The sequence below is a fragment of the Parasteatoda tepidariorum genome, chromosome 5, assembly GCF_043381705.1.
Source record: "Parasteatoda tepidariorum isolate YZ-2023 chromosome 5, CAS_Ptep_4.0, whole genome shotgun sequence".
NCBI classification, from domain to species: Eukaryota; Metazoa; Arthropoda; class Arachnida; order Araneae; family Theridiidae; genus Parasteatoda; species Parasteatoda tepidariorum.
The window spans coordinates 57977810-57984980 of record NC_092208.1 but is presented as its reverse complement, the minus strand read 5'-3'; positions in this window follow the sequence as shown (position 1 = coordinate 57984980).

Below are 7171 nucleotides of genomic sequence, written 5' to 3'. Positions count from 1 at the left end.
ATTTTAAAATGAGAGAAATTTATTTAAAACGGAAACTCTTTTGTTGGATGCGAAGGTCACTTACATAAATATGTTTCTAATCGGAGCTTATCAATTCGAAACACATTATGCTTAGTGACAAACATGTCCGTGTTTTATGAAATTGGTTTATATAACTAACCAGGCAAAAAAACAATCCTCTTTTATAATCATACAAAAAATATCGCTGATGGTAATTTCTTTTTTCTTTATCCTAACAGGAGAAAAATAAATGCTATTTATAAATACATATTAAAATATATGATTTATCTAACACGTTTTCGTCATCTGCATCTCATATAATCTGTGTACGTCTGAGATATATCAATATGAATTTGTAGTTTCGAAAATTCGAAAATTGCGTTGAGATGATAAAATTGGTCGCAACTTCTTTGTTATCAACAGTCAGTTATGTAAATGAAGTTATGCGTGTGTGCATTAAACACTATCTAATCCAAATATGCAGTTTTGAGTTAATAACGTGTTATTTCAAATACATTTAGGATTGAAAAAACTGAAAATGCTAGAAGCAAAACATTTTGTGTAAATTATTGAAATTAGGGATTTTAATTTAAGGATGTGTGAAATATTTCATTTTAGGTTAGTCAGATTTTGATACGAATCAAACTGTTGCAAATAAAAGTAAATAAATCAAAACTATAGCTCGAAAAAAAAAGTATTAAGCAAGCATGTAATAATTGTTGATGTTATAGGCATTATATATATGCTGACCTTTTTTTTATTTCATTTAATTTTTGAATTTATATTAATATTTTTCTCAATAAAAAGTAACTGTTAACTTCTTTTTGCAAGTAGATACGGGGGAGCAGGAATGAAATTTAAAAATATATATTCTGAAACAGCTAGAAACTCAAACCCATAAGAGGCTTGCCAAAAATATGCAACCCCCTTTAGATTATTCAGCCAGGTTGCTTCAAACTTAGCAATATCCTTTCCTTTTCTTTTAATTAGATTGTCTTGCTTTTGAAAACTCACGATAATAATAGAGCTCTCTTTCAGGTTGGACTTATGGAGGACTATTGGGGCAGCAGTGGCAGGCCTCATACCATTTTTAACACTTTTATTTTAATATTATGTTATTCAGTGTTGCAATCATGCTTATTATCAACAACCCTTTTCCGCCTGGTGTACAAATTTTCAAGGGCCGGTTAGATACAAAATTATTTTTTTTTTTGTAGCAAAGTTTCTGGATGCCGCACAGGAAGTGTTGTAGCGATCGGAATACATTATAATTCTGAAGGGCTGTGCTGGCTGTACTGAGCGAAACTCAAGATTAAAAAAATTAATTAATATGTAAGAGACAAAAAAGGTTTAAGAACTGAAAATAGAGTACAAGGGACTGAACAAGTTAAGGTCACTAGTGTGTTTGACCTCAAGATCATGAGAAATGTATCTATTTGAAAACAAATCCTCTAAAGCAGAGCTCCACAACCTTTTTACGGTCACCGACTGGTTATCGTTTGATAATTTTTACTGCATCTTGCTGAAAGGAGATGCGGACATTCATTGTTCATATTTTAGATAAATTTGATAAAATAATTTTAACTAATAATTTTAATAATTGGATTTTGAACATGCCTTCAAAACAAAATTACCTGTGCTGTTTTGGTGCAGCTTTAGGTGAAAAAATCTTAGTTCAAAACTTATCTCAGATTAAGCTTTACCTCAGCTCCCAGTTAACCACTCGTCTATAGAAAGTCGGACAAACCAGAGATACACCATTGCAATTAAAATGGAAGCAATTTATTGTTCCTAGTGCAGCCCGGTCACATTTGATCCTTTCTTCAAAATATGTCCTGTTTACAACCAGAGGGTTGGGGACTGCTGAAAAGAGTAAAAATGAGTATCTGTGTTGTGGGTTAGTTAGTAAAATCTTGCTTTTGTACACTGCAGACAACACTTGTTAGGCTAATAACAATGAAACTGGTAAGCCCCTTGTAAAGTGATGTTAGCAGTTTGCAGAGAGCCGGATTTTCCGTTTAGCCTATGAACTATACACAAAGTCACTTCCAAAATAATTAAATATAGATTAAACAAAAATTCCCAAATTGAGAACCATAGAGACTTTCAATTAGAGGCACCATGAAGAAATACACATTTTCATGAAAAATTTTTTAAATAATGTGAAAATTTCTCCAAATTTCTCCTTTTAATTAAAAACACTTAAAACTCATACAAACAACACACGCATAATATAAAACCGAGCAATTAATTGTCCTCTTCAGAATGAAATATTATCATCTACCTCAAAGCAAAGCGCGACCGTTGAAATAATGTCTTTGTTTTACAGTGTACAAACTATACCTGCATCGAAATATTTGTACTGAAACACAGGTAACAAAATTTGTACTTCACACACATTGAAAAAATATAACTCGTTGACACACATTGAAACACATGGAAAAACACATGAAAAAAATAACAGTTCTATTAAGAAGGCCCATAACTAGGTGGTTTTGCAGATATATAAAGGCTCAAGTTGTTAATGCACTGAGATTGCATATTGCTGATATCTTCCATTGAATTGACTTCTGGACAGCCTACAATCATCTAAAAATAAAAAGAAATACTTTAAACTACTTTTTTCATAACATAAATGCATTATGTATTAAAATTAACAAGAGAGTTGTTATTGTAAATGTACGACAGAATAAACAGTCAATTCTCGGCATAACTAACCCATCACGGAAAAGAAAATGTATGTTATTATATTCCATGAAATCTCCATATATTGGACAAAGAAAAATTTTTCATTTACTTACTCATTACTAATAAATAATGGAATAATTTTGGCAAAGTCATATGCAATAACATATAATGGTAAAATAATTCCTATTTCATCAACTTTTTGACAAGATGTAGAACGGTTAAATATGTTGTGACATCAAAAGAAATAGTGATTTTAATCATTTCTTGGAAACTTTTGATACTAATTGACTCTTTGTTAGTGAATGTATTTAACCTCTGTGAGAGAATTTCTTCTAGGATCTTCAACAAACAGTTCTAACACTCCTATCTTTTTGCAACACATTTTTTATATGTAATAAATATTTATACACTATCTACCAATATGTATTTGGTCACGTGTAATTGTAAAGAAAAACATACTTTATTCATAATCAGTAGTTGGTAGAGCCTCCACGAGAGACAATTTCAGCGTGAAATCCTCCGGGGCATACTTTCCACAAGTTCTTGTGTGACGGCTAATGGTATTTTCCTCCACTCGGCTTGGAGAAGACGTCACGGGTTGTACACCCCTTAATTCGGTGATCCAACTCGTCCCAGAGGTTCTCGAGGTCTCCAGGTCTAGGCTCTGGGCAGCCAAGTCCATTCGATTGATCACATTGGCACCATACCAAGCCTTGGTGATCCTCGTAGCATGACAGCTGACATTGTCGTCCTGGAAGTAACAGGGGTCCATCCCATAAAACTGGCACAACGTAGGAAGCATATTGCCATCCATAATAGTGCAGTGGGCATCTTACATGGGTATAATGCCGATGTTGTTCCCTACACGATATATACCGGCGGAGGGCGTGACGTAACAGCAGATATAGTCAATTGCATAGGTGCCCAAATACTTATTGGTAGATAGTGTATTACTACTTATTAAAACGGAAGTGCTTTGTGATTATTTTAAAAAAATCCTCGACTTATGGAATAAAACTATATATAAATTTTTTAATTGTAAATGCAATGATTTTTTCATCAACATATAAAACATTTATATTTATTATGAGCGCTACTCTCCCATTTTGAAGGAGAGGACACTAATTAGTTCCTTTTTTGCCTTTTGCAAGTCGTCATCGCATTAAAGCAATACATATATATAAATTACGAAATGCGTATCAGTAACTACAAAAAAAATTCAATGACAAAATGGTGTCGATTTAAAACGAAATTAAGCAAATTGAACTCTTCGGAAAGGAAATACTGAAAGGTGTGTTTTGATATTCGCTTGTTGTAAATTGAAATAATATTAAAAGTACTGGGTTTTAAAAACTATGCAGAAATTTAACAGAGGTGATTGTGAGCCCAACTCAAAAATCCTGAAAATTTCTTCAGTAAAATCATTAATGACTCATTTCAAAAAATTAATGTTCTTATAAATTTAAGTCATTGATATTTTCAAAACATTAAATTCTTAATAAATAATATGCAGCATAATTTAAGTGAATAATTATGCATAAGTTTACTTTTATCTCTAATCACATTTGTAATTTTACCAGAAAAAATATTTACAAATGAAAAATATGTTAAGTATTAATTCTAGTTCTAATATTTAGAAATTTTTATACATAATAATAATTTTTATACAGAAATTTTTTATACCTAAATGTAATCGATGATTTCTTGAAACTTTTGCACCTTCGATTTAAGGATCGCGATTAGCAAAAGATCTGTAAATCCGGATTTTTTCCAGAGCACAATCATTCCTGATTCTAAAGCAATAACTACCAAAAGTGGATAAAAAAACTATAAAACTATTGACTAATTGTGTCGAATTTTCTATAGTGTATGAAATCTATCAGAATTCTTAAAAACCATGTGAAAATCAATATCTACAACTACTGAAAAAATGGTTGAAACATCACATGGATTACTGGATTCGATTAGTGTAAACTGAGCACGTCAAAAAATAGTTATTTAAAGACACGATTTTTGTTTCACATGTCAGAATTATATCAAATGAAAAATCACAGAATTTTAAAAACCACATAGAAACCAGTAGCAATAACTGCCAAAAAAATGGTGGAATTGGTCACATTAAAAGCGAATAATTAAATGCGCGATTTGAATTTTCTTTGTCGTAATAAGATTGTATGAAAAAATATAAGGACTTGAATTGAAGGAAAAAACATGAAAATTCATAACATCATGTGCCAAAAAAACATTTGAAGGATCATGTATGGATTTGCAATGAAATCAGCGTGATTACTTAAATGCACTGTTCGAACTTTGCATATCTTAATAAGATTGACATTTTGTTTTTTTAAGAAAAAAACAAGAATATCAATAGTAATAACTGAGCAGTTTAAAGCATTAATATTTTAAATACCAAGAAAAAAATCATAGCACTAATTCCTTTTGAGCATTTCTCCCCCATTTTTACATCATTTTAAAGAATGCAAACACCCATCAAGCTATTAAGATCGAGTCTCTAAACGCCAATGTCAATACCCGATCATTCAGCCAAAAAATTATTCAGGATGAATCATTTTCTTTTTTTTTAAGCATTGTATGTGGGGGAGCGTGTATATTTTACAAGTTCGAAATTTTGAACTGATCCTCAATTCCGTGTATATACATTCACTTTCCACTGCTTCACGCACTACATCTCGAAGAAAGAATTTTCCGATTTGATAAATATTTTATAAAATGAGTAATTTGCTAATGTCAGCTATAAACAATTAAGAATCAGTTTCACCGAACGTTTTATAAATTATTTAACTTTTCCTACATTAGGTTATCACTGGTAAAATTAACGTTAATAATTTCCCACTGTATGGTGATAACGTCAACACTCTAATGAACTTATTTTAATAGTAACTCAAAAAAAGAGAAAAAAAAAAGAGAACGATCAGAAGAAAAGTTATGTTTGTATTTTAATCCATCTCAGAGCACTAATTGCTAATTTAGAACTATAGATAGTCGAAAAGAAACCAAAATTTTGACTACAATACTTTCCTCTCATAAATGTGAAAATAAATTCAATACTATTATAATTAAAACTGGATGCGTGGAACGAGACAAAATTTGACAATAAAACTGTAAATTAATTATATCCTTTTCCAATAACACTTTCAATTACAGTACTAACTTTCAATTACAATAAAGGTAGGACTTTTAGAAGAAAAATATAAGTTGCTTTCTAATTACTTTTCATTTGCTGAAAGAAGATGATAACAAATTATTATTGATGATAGTAATTTTAGTTACCTAAAGTTTCTTTGCTGAGGTCAAAAGGATTGGCAGGTGGTCTTCNAAAGAATAGTATATTTTATTAAAAAACGCTGAAAAACAGCTAATTTAAATGGAATGTGTATATAACACATTCAAAATAAAAGTATTTTCAAAATAAAAACAACAAAGTATATCTACTTACTGAAAAGTAAAACAGCGTCTTCTTCAGAAATACCGCTGTGAACTAAAAGTTGTTTTAATTCTTCTTAATTCAAAATATCAAATGACATATTCTCCAGAAAAAAAAAGAATTAAACGTAAAATAAAAAGGAACACATAATCTATTTAGATCACAGAACATAACAATTTTATTTAGATTTATTATTGTTTGCTTTTTAAAATAAAACGATAGAAATTCCAGCTTATATCTCGCACACAATTAAATAATAAATAAATCACTCAAGTTTGAGCTGAAAGCACTCAAATGTTGCTTAATAAATACCACTCAAGTTCGAGTTAATGCAAAGCAAGAATTTCGCTCAAATAAGAATGTATTTCACTCAAGTGGAGTTAAAAAAATTTAACTCTTTTTTGAGTAGGGGAAATAACTCTTTCATTTTAAGAGAGTAGTATGATGATATTAAGACGTTTAACCATTTCAGAAAAAGGTAGAGAACCTATTACCACAGTACCTATATTAGGCATAGATATTGGCATAATTGGTTCTCAATACAAGTACTAGTGGTATTTAATACATTTAATTAAAAACACTGGTGTTACTAGTAGTTAGATTTTTATCTTCCAAATATTAGTTCGTTCGCCAAAAAATGATCATAAAACTATTAACGACGTTAATAATTATTTTCGAGAATTATGATTGATTAATTTATGGTATATAAATATATATTTATGGTAGATAAAAAGTACAAAATGAAATAAAAAAGTTGTTTCGTATTAAAAAGTTAAGTTAACTAATAAAAGGTTCTTATTCATGTAAGAAAGCCATAAAAAATACCTTATTATTATTGATGCCAATGACGCTTAGTTAAATTTAGTAATAGGTTATGTTTCAATATGTACTAAATATAATAATATCGGTATGAAGATGTCTACTGTAGATACAGTGGAAATAAGTTTTTACGTCCCACCTAAAGGGATAGTATCGGAGAAAATTGTTGTTTATTGTATTTTTACAACTATCAAGCGCTCACATCAACAATAGCATTAT